Below are 13,785 nucleotides of genomic sequence, written 5' to 3' on the forward strand. Positions count from 1 at the left end.
ACTCCACCGTAGAAGCTCTCAGACTCGGTGAGCAAAATTCTGATAGAACTATGTCACGCATTCAGGCGAAGTTAGATCAGATTTTGCTTCAACTACAAAAGGAGGAAATTCATGAGAAAATGCATGTTGTCCCTAATAAAGTGTCCAGTCCCATTCATCTAAATGATATTGAATATGAACCTGATTTAGAGGAACATGAATCGACTAAGGACACCACCACTTTTAATGAGGATCAATATGCATGTTACCATGATGATGATTATGATGATAATGATATGTTAGAAGAACATGTTTTTGCTGAAAATATTGTGGAACCTTTTGGTTCAATAACATATGGCTTCTCAGCCTCAACCTTCATGAATGTTGTTTCTTCTGATACTCATTGTAATTCATATGATTTTGATTCTAATATGGGGCTTGTACAATTCTTCTGTGAAGATGAACATGACATAGGAATAGTTGAATCTTCTGTAGACACTAATTTTATTATGCATAAGGACGAATTTGATGTGTCTGATTCCTTGCCTAAGTCACAAAATGTTATTTCTTCCGGTGATGATTTGAGTACTTCGAACAATCATGATACTGATTTAGGTCTTGATGTTTTGTTCGATGAATGTGAGCATGTTTTACCTGTTTCTGATTTAGGAAAAGTATGTGTTGGTACTATTGATCGTACCCATGAAAATAATTTAGATGTACCCACTTTCTTACCTAAATCTCAAATCGAGATTATTCCACCCAACCTAGATTTGGTTTGCAACAAAAATTTTAAACCAACTTTTCTGAAAATTCCCAATCTAGGATTGGAACTGTGTGCCTCCCAAGTCCTCTTGGACTATTTTGCTTCAAAATATAACACTTTTAAAGAGCCACAGTTGGAATGCATTTCTTTGTCCATCCCGAAAACAGTCCATTATGAGTTAGACCTTTTGAATCCTGAACCCCTAAAATTAAAAGATTTTGTGCTTAAAAGTAAATCTGTTGAACAATTTAGGTTTAGGGGTGATTCATTCGGTTTTTCACTCTCACTCCCATTTAAGTCCAATTTTAGTGTTTTGAAACTTTCTTTGTTTCTACACTTCGTCTTTTGGGTTGATCCTCAACTCTTTAGATTGTTAGTGTATGGTGAATTTTTTGTATATAATCCAGTAGATAAAATTTCTTAAAAACCTTTTTGTTCCTTTTGTATATATTTTGCTAATCCAATATGATCTCGGCTGACATATGTTGGATTCTTGCCTTGAATAACGGAGTTCTAATATTGCTTTCGCCGAAATCGGGTATTCTCTTTCCTTTTTCTCTACTCAACATGATCCTCTTCATATGTTGTATTATAATTTTGTTCATATTTTGAAACATTGAGGACAATGTTTAGTTTAGGTTTGGGGGTGAAAAGTAGATACTTTGATAATATGCCATAATTGAAAACAAGAACTCCTTCTTTTTGAAAAAAATGAAAAATGAAAATAAAAAATGAAAAATTGAAAAAACAAAACATAAAAATCGAGCTCATTTACCTTGAAATGTTGACTCTTGTGCAAATATGTAATTATTAGGAGTCTTAGTCTAGATATTTAGGCACCCCTGATTCTAGCACAATTCACATAGTGATAAGAAATTTGCACGCGCACGATCTACCAATACATGTATAGCCTCGATCTTCAAGGTGTTTGATAGGAAGTCACGATTGCCAATCACTTTAGAATACTGAACGAAACTTGACTAGCTTGTTCTTTGGTTGGTTGGGATAGAAGGTGGAGGTTACATTAAGAAAGACAACCATCGAATTTAACTGGGTGCATCAAAAAGGGCTACCTCTTGCAAAGTGTCATGTAATCTTTTGTTTCCTTTTGTATATGTATCAAAAGTGTTTCTTCTTCAAAAAAAAAAAAAAAATGAAAAAATCAATCAAGTATTTGTCAATTCCATCCTCTCTTGTTCCAAAAATAAAAGAGAGTAGTCAATGTAAATAAGAGTCATGTAAAGAGTCATCTTTTGTGTTTTATTGTAATAAGCAAGGAAGGGTGTATGCCATTGATGTACAACGCGAGTAATTGTGAAATACCTCCAACTCATTCACAATTCTCGTAAAGTCCGGACAGCTAGCTAGATTTCGACCTTGGTTCTTAGCCTGAGAAACTATCTCTTGGTGATTAGTAGTCATAACATCCGATCTTTCTTTACACATGTGTAGATACACTTTACACTCTTATCACATGTCTTTATTTGTTATCAGTGCTAGGATTGTGCCTTTGATAGCTAGATTGACATCTCCATTTTGCTGTGAGCTTAAACTGTCTTGCACATGTCACATTTGATGGAATATGAGCTTATATTTTGACCTAGAACTTTGTAGGTACGTTCTAAGCAAACCTTCACGAGACTTCACTCGTCCACTAGGGACACTTAGTGGTTTAAAAGGCTTAGTGCATACGCTAAATGCATTCGAGAGACCAGCGACAGTGGTATAGGTAGGATTTCCTTAGTTTTGTTTTACTTGAGGATAAGTAAAATTCAGGTTTGGGGGTATTTGATGAGTCCTAAAAAGTACATATTTCTATATCTTTTTGTTGGCATTTAACTCATCTTTTGTGCATTAATTCTACATTTTATCCCATATTCTGTATTTTCTTTGTTTCCAAGAATAAATATTTTTATTAACTAATTTTGCATTTTTAGGTAATAAATAAAGTTTGGATGAATTGCGGAGCGAAAAGAGCAGAAAAGTAGTGAAAAGCCGGAAGAAATTACGCAAGGAAGCCGCGAAGAATGGTGCGCATAAACCCAAAAGACTAGAAATGGGCTCAAGAAGGAAGATTTGTTCTTAAAGAAGAAGTGGGCTCAAGATTTCCCAAGCCCAAACTCATTTCTTAAACCCATATTCTATACCCAAAAGCCTAAAACCCAAATCCATATCCGCTTGCGTTTTCAGCCGTCAAAACAGTTCTCAGAAGCATCCTACGGTCGCTCCCTTGCTATGCATCAAAGTTTGATATCTCCGCTTTACACTACAGTACCTAACTCCACCAAGTGCCGTTCGTTTCGTTGTATCCCTTCATCCGACGGTCGCTCATCGCTTGCCTCCGCATCGCCGTCAGATCTACCTACCATCTTCTCATCCTACGGCGCAGATCGCATAACATCTTCCCTCGCTGAAACCGCTCAACACCATAACATCCGAGCCATATACCCCTACCAAACATCCCCTTCCCCTTCTTCCATCGACCTCTCCTCCTCCATACCCTGTGCAGAACCACCTCCATCTTCTCCACCTGCTCTGACCTCGCCACCACCACTCCCTACGCCACCAAACCAACCCTAAACCTAAACCCATCACTACCATCATCACCCCCTCTTTCTAGCCCCCTATTTGATTGATATTTCTTCTCACCTTTCTCTGAAACCCTAGAAGAAAAATCAATCGATTAGGCGAGTCTAGAGTAGCAATTGACACATGGGAATGGAGCAGGAGAGTCAGAGGAAGAATGGGTCGACGCATGGGGGAGAGATTGTGCCATCAAATTAGGTAAAGTCGAACCCTAATCTCAACTGCCAATTTGGGGGAAAATTGTAAACCCTAAAAATTTGGGTATAAATAGGATGTATGTTGTGTTGTAGAGGGCATGCTGGACTAGCCAGTGTCAAAATTGGGAGAATTGGACTAGCCAGTTCCCCAACTGTGTAGTTTTTTTATGTTCAGTTCTTTGTTTCACTTTAAATTCCAAGTTCAATTACTGCCTAATTCAATCTATTGCTATCTTCAAATGTTATTTATGTTCTAAATCCACCACTAGGGTGAGAGGACCCTTGAACCATGATGGTTAGCCATTAGGATAGTTTTTGTTGAACTCAAAATAGCTTAGGCTAGTTAGATTCCTAAAAGCCCAACTGACTTGTGACTAGTGGTGCTGTAAGAAGACCACTAATGCTAGGGGTCAGTGGTGGTTCTAAGGGGTTAATCAGCTATATTAGTTAGTAATCCACTGCCTAGTTGACCTGTGATTGCCTGTGCCTTAAACAGACAGCCAATACTAGGGGTTAGCTAAGGCTGTAAGGTTAGTTAACTAGCCATATGACAAAAACTTAACCTAGGTGAACTAGCTAGGTGAAGGGGAAATCTTAACCCTAGAATCACACCTTCATTCCCACTGTCACTTAGTTTAGGAAATTAGTTAGGAAATTTAGGAAAACAACAATAGCTCCCTCCAAGTCCCTGTGGACAAACCCCTGCTTATTCACTTTCTACTTTAGATCCTGTGCACTTGCAGGTTAGGATAAAACGTAGTTTTAGGACATATTCCTTTTGCTATCAATAGCACAACTGCCCATAGAGTCAGATCGCTACAACACATAATTGTAAGGTCTTGAACGTGTTTTCCTGCTCTGATACCAATTGAAAAAGCGGGGGTTTAACAAAACCATCCAATATTTCTCTTAGCAATCTGTATGGACTAACTCCGAAATGCTTTCTAGAGAATCAACTAGACAGTCAGACTCAATCTAGGTAAAAGTATCTCAAGGAGTTAATATCTCTCTCTTGTTTTGATTTCCTCAAGATAATAGAAATTAACGAGTCCTAATCAAATACAAGGAATAACTCGGATGGTACCAAAACCAATATTCGAGGATCAATCAATGACAATCAACAATCAAAGGTTGGATTACTCTAATTGATGATCTAACACACAACCTGTATTGTTTCAATTATAAAGATAAAACAATATAATGCGGAAACTGAAATAACGCACACACCAGAAATTTTGTTAACGAGGAAACCGCAAATGCAAAAAAATCCCGGGACCTAGTCCAGATTGAACACACACTTTATTAAGCCGCTACAGACACTAGCCTACTCCAAGCTAACTTCGGATTGGACTGTAGTTGAACCCCAATCGGTCTCCCACTGATCCAAGGTACAATTGTACTCCCTACGCCTCTGATCCCAGCAGGATACTGCGCACTTGATTCCCTTACCTGATATCACCCACAACTAAGAGTTTCTACAACCCAAAGTCGAAGACTTGATGACAAACAAATATGTCTCACACAGACAAGTCTATCGAAGGATTAATCTGTCTCCCACAGATAAACCCTAAAAGGTTTTGTTCCGTCTTTTGATAGTAATCAAGGTGAACAGGAATCAATTGATAATCCGGTCTTATATTCACGAAGAACATCCTAGAGTTATCAATCACCTCACAACAATCTTAATCGTATGGTAGCGAAAAAAGATGGTGTGGAATCACAAACGATAAGACGAAGATGTTTGTGATTACTTTTTATATCCTTCCAATCGGAGATATCAATCTCAAGCCAATCAACATGATTGTACTCGTACGATAGAAGATGCAAGATCAGATCACACAACTACGATAAAATAGTATCGGTATGGCTTCACAATCCCAATGAAGTCTTTAAGTCGTTAACCTGGTTTTAGAAGAAGAAAACCAAAGGTTAAAGGAGAACCGACTCTAGCACGCAAACTAGTATCACGCGTAAGGTGTGGGGATTAGTTTTGCATTGATGCTAGATGTCCCCTTATATATTCTTTCAAATCAGGGTTTTCCATTAAGTTACCTTGGTAACAAAGCAATCAATATTCATCGTTAGATGAAAACCTGGTTTAGATTCAAGATAATATTTCTCAATCGTTAGATAAAAAACTTAGATTGTTACACACAATTGAAATACACGCTTCTAGGTTTGTTAACCGTACCCAAACGTATGCACTTGTTGGTTCAATAATAGTTAACCAAAAGGTTATCCATATGAGCATTTCATATAAACCATGTTCTTCTTCACCATAACTAGTTCATATGACTGAAATAAACTAGTTAGAGAGTTGTTCAATTGTAACGAATTCTTGTGTAACTACACAAGACACAATTGAAGCAAAGATGATTTGATTCACTCGAATCGGTTCATGAACTTTTATAGCCACGGTTTGCAAACTACATTCCTTAGTCTTTTTAAGTTTATGTTCAGAAATCATCTTCAGATATATAACCTTCTTAAGTTCGCAGACTTGGTTCGCGGACTTAAGTTACCGGGCAGAGTTTAAAAACTCCAACAGAAATTCTCGGGATGAGAACTTCTCCGGTTCGCGGACTGGGTTCGCATACTTAGATTCACGCACTATTTTGTCAACTAGAAATTCTCGGGTTTGAGAACTTCGGCAGTTCGCAGACTTAGCTCAACGCCATTCTTTCGGTTCTTTTGATCAACAAAGTTCGCAAACTTTGGTTCAAGGAATAGGACTTATACATAAATGTGTTTCCACAACAATGCTTATGTCCACCATTGGTTATGTAATCCAGACTCTCATTCCAATCATTGAAACATTCTTTGTCAAAGAAATTTTCAAAGTGATTGAAACATATCATGACTTTCGTCACTAGGTAAAGATAAACTTGGCCGAAGCGAAAAGCTTACCAACACATATTTCGAGATATAGATAGGCGAGGTATACTCGGATCGAAATACCAACCGTGTATAATCAAAGTCTATATATAGCATACGACTTTTTGTCTCAAGAAGTAGGAGATAGAATAAATAAACTTTTGAGTGATAGATAAGTTCAAGTCTTCACATACCTTTTTGTCGAGAAGTTCCACCGGTTCCTTGAGTAGTTCTTCTTTTTGTATGATGAATCGCCAGTCCGAGACTTAGCTATAGTAGACTAGAAATCAAGACTTACAATTTGGATCACTAACATTGACAAACATGATTGAGATAGCAACGCATGCGAGTTCGACCGAGCAATGCTCTAATAGGGTTAAGGTTAGGGTTGATGTGAAGGGTATCTTAGTATTTTCTATTCGTTTTGGTAGCCCCCGATACTCAATCAAGGTGGGAAAAAATTATAGTAGGATTCAAGTTCGCCAAGTGAGTTTTGTCTGAGAGAACAAACATGAAAAATGAACATAGTCATAAAATTTAAATAACAATGGACCATAAAAAAACTAGCATATTTACCAATAATTACTCGGTCTCATAGTTTCCCAAAATAAAAGATGGTTGTTGCAGTGGCGGATTTTAAAAAGACATTTAAATTACATTTGAATACCGTCAAGAGTAGAAAGAATTAGATAATCCATTCCATCTGGTCCGAAGTCTCAACCTTGTTGTGGGTCCCAAATCCAATGCACAAAAAAATATAAAATCCCACATTATCCCGCATCAACCGATAGGCAGATTTATATAGCATGTTCAAATTTCAGAAGCAAAAGTCAGATGCAAAAGTCATAAGAAAAACTATTTTTCTTCACAAAAAGTTAACTATTCGATTTATAAAAGCCATTTTGAAATCTGATCCCTAAACTGACTTCTGGATTTTCTACTTCTAGAAGTCAAACAAAAAATTCTCATGTGCTATCCAAAAGGGAAATTAGTATTGGCATTTGACAAAGTGGGGGTACAACAACCACACCCAATATTTCGCTTAGCAATCTGTATGGACAAACTCCAATATACTTTCTAGATAATCAACTAGACAGATTCAATTTAGATAAAACTTATATCAAAGAGTTTATATCTCAATCTTTCGATTTGATATATACTCAAGCAAATAGAAATCTGCGAGTCTTTATCAAATATTAGAGAGATAACTTGGATGGTACCAAACACCAATATCCAAGTGTCAATCAATTTAAATCAACAACCAAAAGGTCGGATATTCTAATTGATTGAACAACGCACAACCTGTGATATTTCAATTATATAACAATATATAATGCGGAAAACAAATAACACAGACACCAGAATTTTGTTAACGAGGAAACCGCAAATGCAAAAAACCCCCGGGACCTAGTCCAGATTGAACACACACTGTATTAAGCCGCTACAGACACTAGCCTACTCCAAATTAAGTTCAGTATGGACTGTAGTTCAACCCCAACCAATCTCACACTGATCCAAGGTACAGTTATGCTCCTACGTCTCTGATCCCAGCAGGATACTACGCACTTGATTCCCTTAGCTGATCTCACCCACAACTAAGAGTTGCTACGACCCAAAGTCGAAGACTTTAATAAACAAATCTGTATCACACAGAAAAGACTTCGGTAATAGATAAATACGTCTCCCACGAATATACCTACGAGTTTTGTTCCGTCTTGTGATAAATCAAGGTGAACAGGAACCAATTGATAAACCAGACTTATATTCCCGAAGAACAGCCTAGTATTATCAATTACCTCACAATTATCTTAATCGACGCAGCGAAAAAAATATTGCGGAATCACAAACGATGAGACGAAGTGTTTGTGATTTCTTTTATATCTTGCCTATCAGAGATATCAATCTCAAGCCAATTATTACAATTGTACTCGTATAATAGAAACAGCAAAATCAGATCACACAACTACAAGAAAGTAGTATCGGCCTGGCTTCACAATCCCAATGAAGTCTTTAAGTCGTTAACCTAGTTTAGAACAAGAAACCAAAGGTTAAAGGAGAATCGACTCTAGCTTAGCACAACTAGTATCACACAGAAGGTGTGGGGATTAGGTTTGCCAGTTGCTAGAGTTCTCCCTTATATAGTCTTTCAAATCAGGCTTTGCAATCAATGTTAGCTTGGTAACAAAGCATTCAATATTCACCGTTAGATGAAAATTCGATTAGATTCAAGCTAATATATTTCAACCGTTAGATCGAAAACTAGCTTGTTACACACAAATGAAAAGCACGTTTCTAGGCCTGTGTAACCGTACCCAAACTTGTACATTTGTTGGTTCAACAATAGTCAACCAAATAGTTAGCCATATGATCACTTTCATATCAACCATATTCTTCTTCACCATAACTAGTTCAAGTGACTCAAATGAACTAGTTAGAGAGTTGTTCAATTGCAAGGAAATCTTATGTAACTACACAAGATACAATTGAAGCAAAAACGATTTGATTCACTCGAATCGGTTCATAAACTATATAGCCACGGTTTGCAATTTGCATTCCTTAGTTTATATAAGGATAAGTTCACAAACATCGTTTTCAGATATAACCTACTCAAGTTCGCAGACTGGATTAGCGGACTTAAGTTCCCGGACGGAGTTCACAAACTCCAAAATAATTTCTCGGGATGAGAACTTCCACTAGTTCGCGGAATGAGTTCGCGGACTTGGCTCACACCACCATTCCGGTTCTCTTGATCAACAAAGTTCGCAAACTTTGGTTCAAGGAATAAGGACTTATACATATATGTGTTTCCACAACAATGCTTATATCCTCCAATGGTTATATAATCTAAACTCTCATTTCAATCATTGAAACATTCTTAGAGGACGTTGATATTCTATAGTTGTTATTCACAAACTATTTTTCGTCAAAGTAAACAATTTTCAAAGTGATTGAAACTTGTCATGACTTTCATCACTAGGTAAAGATGAACTTGGCTAAAGCGAAAGCTTACCAACACATATTTCAAGAAATAGATAGGCGAGATAAACTCAGCTCGAAATAGCAAATGTGTATAATCTAAGTCTATATATCAAAACGACTTTTGTCTCAAGATAGGAGATAAATAGACTTTTGAGTGATAGATAAGTTCAAGTCTCCACATACCTTTTAGTCGATGAAGATCCACCGGTTCCTTGAGTAGTCCTTCGTCTTGTATGATGATTTCTATGGAGTTCTTGAGCCCAACTACACTTTCTATCCTAGTCCGAGACCTTAGCTATAGTAGACTAGAAATCAAGACTTATAGTTTTGATCACTAACATTGACAAACATGCTTGAGATAGCAACCCATGCGAGTTCGACCGAGCAATGCTCTAACAACATTAAAATGTATACCAGAATGGAACCCACTCTTATTAACGATCCAATTAGTAGAAACAACAAAAGGATCATCAATTCGTTGAATACAGAATACCTATATATTAAGATAAAATCTTTTTCAGAGCAAAACATTAAATATCTCATACCAAGATTGCAAAGTCGCATATAAAAGTGCACACAAGGGTAGAGACCTAGTATAACGCTCTTAGACATTGAACAGACCTTGCGAAAATCACCTTCAATATTAAGATTTATTATAAAAATTATAGATTAACCCAATAGAGTAATCTGCATAGATTGAGAGAAGGTGTAATTTCACAAACTTTTAGCACAAATCTTCAATCTTTTGTAGAATATCAAATTTTGGCAAAACCGATCTACCTTTAAGCATTCAAATTCTTTTAGCCTTCTTCTATAGAAGCTTTAATGGATGTACTTGAAATTTCTGATACGAGGTTTAGCAGTTAAAAAAATAAAACCTCAACATGAATCGCCATCGTCACCGACTGATTATTTTGGATCACATCAGTTACACATATTGATGAAAGGCTGAATTTGTGATCAAATAAGAAAAAAAATCCCTTCCAACTTTTCAAAATGCAATGAGGAAACTTCAAATCTATAAATTGGCTATCTTGAAAAAGTAGAACTACCATGTAAACCTGTTAACAAGAAAACTTAAGGATCTCTACCAACGTAAGACACTTTTCAACAAGTAAAATGAACTTGTCATTACTTTATTTATTTCCTTAAAGAGGGAGGATCCCCCTACAAGTTTATTCTCACATTATCTCACACATTATATATCATTTTTGTGAATAAATTAAATAATAACGGTTAGAAACTAATACTTTTGGATATATTCCTCTGGCGATTCTCTATGTTCCTACATAAAATGAGCGTATTCCGAAACACTAAACCTCACCATCTACCAATCGTAATTTCAATGGTTAAAAAGTTGTTGATTTTCAATGACTCATTTTCAAAGTAGTAAATGGTGGTGTTATACTTCTCGGAAAGCACTCATTTTTGGAATATATATAGAGCTTTGGAAGAGGAATATATTCCAGAATATTACCTTCAAATTCGATACCATTTGATTTTTATTCACAAAAAACAAGTCTAAAATGTGAGAATAAAAGTGTGAAGAGATCCTCCCTCTTCCTTAAATACGCATTTTTCTCTCCTTGTTCGATAAGATGATGTACTTGGGAACGATGATGTTGATCCAACTGTAAGTATACTTCATTAGCCGAGTTCGAAAGTATTTATAAGGTCCAAATACAAAAGTCAATTCTGAAGCTCATAATTTCAGAGGAAATTTGGAAACTGTTGGTGCTGAGGGTACGTAATTCAGAAGGTGATGTTCAAGATGATGGTATTGATCTGGCTCAACATACTTCATTAATCGATTTTATAAATAGCTTGCAATGTGTTCTTATGGTAATCAAGAAAAGACGGAAGCATGCAAATATGAGTACGTAGGATTATAGGTCATGGAACATGTATCATTTCATTTAACTTTAAAAATTCAATATCATACCATGGAGGATCAGGATCTTAGTAAAATTTTATTCCACCTTCTGTAGTTTTTTTTCAAATCGAGGATCTTACTAATATTAATATTTTCATTACTTTTTATTTTATTTTGAAAAAAATTGATCAATCTAACCTCGAATAAACACACGTTACGACGTTTTCACGCGTTAAATAAGTATTAGTTAAATTTTTACACTTCTAAAAATCCAGCACTTGTAAAAATGGTACATTAGTAAGTTTCACGCGCTTAAAAAAATACTAGTTAAGTCTACCATGACATAAGGTAAACTCCTATGATATGTACGTATAAACATCAACATCTCAAAGATAATCCCTGTAGGGAGGATCAAAGACTTGTAGATATTTTTTCCACTTTGGAAAATCTAGATAGATATCCACAAATCCGGACAAATATTTTTTTTCTCTATTTTTATTATACTAATATCAAATTACTTTTAAAAAACCATACAAAGCTTTTGGTTGGTAACCTAGCTACAAACTGGGCTCCAACTCCTTTTTGAATAGCAATGCTTAATTTATGAAAATTATTAAAAAAAAGTAAAAAAAAATTTCATTGTTAGGGAATAACCGAATATTTTTTTAATTTTTTTTTAAAAGGTTGTTACATTTGGACATCGAGTGACCGGACAAAGAATAAAACAAATAAAAAAGAAATTCATCCGAACACTATATGACCTTATATCTTATCTGACCATTCGATATTCCGAATGGATACTCCATATTGTACTCTTCAAATATGTGGAGTACCTATTGGACCTTATTGGTCTGTGGATTGTTTTTCTTTCCATAGTAGCATTTTTTTTTCCATATCATATGGACCATCACGGACTTGTGGATGAAATTTTGTTCTATAAGAGTTGCCCTGATAACAAGTATGAATTGAACCTAGTCATAAATTTTTCAAAACAATGGACCATAAGATAACATATGTACATCCAATGACTTGGTTCCGTAGCTACCATCCAATGATACCTACAATATAACTTCTGTAAACTAATACTTGATAATATAATATTTTCGTTAAAATAATAAAATTTCATGTTTCTGGCTCGGGCCCTTAGTGCTAATATAATAAATTCGATAAAATCATAAAATAATACATTTAAAAAGTTCCCGTTAAGCATTAATAGGTCCCAAATAATGTATAAAATAATAATGCTATTAAATTTTCTCGAATTATGATTCAATATTGGTTTGTTTTTCTTTAAAATTAAAATCAAGTTGTATTTGATTTCTAGTAATTCTTAATGCTCTTAAAAGACCCGAAGTCATGTCGTTATATTGCAACAAGATGCGTTTAAATGTGATAGATATTTGGAGTGTTTGTATTTGTATTGTAATTAGTCAATAATATAATAATTTCTATAAAGTTAGTCGATATTGTACTTATAATCGATAACTATTATCGAACCTCTAAACTAGGAATCACTCTTTAAACCAACAATATATTACTCGCACATATTGTTTTCTTGCCTCCCAGAGTTAGACTACTTCGGTTAGTAAGGTGATACTTGGCAGCTCATTCTCATCAGATAATGGTTCAACTTATTAGATGGCTCTTTAGAACTTCATTCATGTATGTAGTTTTCCTTCCATTTATTGCGTCGATGATACCCCCCCCCCCCCTCTTCTATGCACTCCATGGCAGTCACTTATTTTGATGCAGTTAAGAAGCAAATCCCTGTCCAATTTTCATTGTCTGCGAGAGATTACATTCCGTGACAATGTAACCGGGTCAAACACGCTCAGGATTACCTTTTGGTTGTTCCCATTAGTGGGATGAATCAATGCCTTGGTCCCAGACAGTTCAAAGCCGTTGTTTGCTATCGCTTGGGTATCCCCTTGTTTGCTGAAGAAGGTCTATGCTCGTGTTGCAATAAACCTATGGATATTTTTGGTGACCATGCACTTCATTGTGCTAAGGATGTTGGACTTAAATTCCGTCACGACTTGGTTCGTGATGTAACTGCGGATATTTGTTACAAGGCTGGTGTACCCGTGCGCAAGGAAGTTGCTCTAGGATTTTCGTCAAATAATAACAAGGATTGACGTCCAGCCGATATCCTCGTTCTCAACTGGGAAAATGGTCAGGACGTGTGTATGGATGTCACAGGTGTCTCACCATTCACTGGAGAGGGGAGTTCGTTCTTTTATTTCAGGACAAGCCATTTCGAAGGCAATTTTGCGTAAACGTACTAAATACTTGGATGAGTGTGTTTCGCATGGTTATGGTTTGGGTGTTTTAGCTTTTACTACTTTGGGAGAGCTTAGTGAAGATTTTACATGCTTTTTCAAGCGTTTGAAGAATTGTTTGGTAAGTAATGATGTTGGTAGCGGTTTATGCAGCTTTATTTTTCATAGGCTAGGTGTTGCTATTCAAAAAGGGGTTGGCGTCCAACTTGTCGCTCGGTTGCCAACTTAAATTCTGTATGACTCTCTTGAATA

Source organism: Papaver somniferum, unplaced genomic scaffold, assembly GCF_003573695.1.
Source record: "Papaver somniferum cultivar HN1 unplaced genomic scaffold, ASM357369v1 unplaced-scaffold_150, whole genome shotgun sequence".
In the NCBI taxonomy this organism is placed as follows: domain Eukaryota; kingdom Viridiplantae; phylum Streptophyta; class Magnoliopsida; order Ranunculales; family Papaveraceae; genus Papaver; species Papaver somniferum.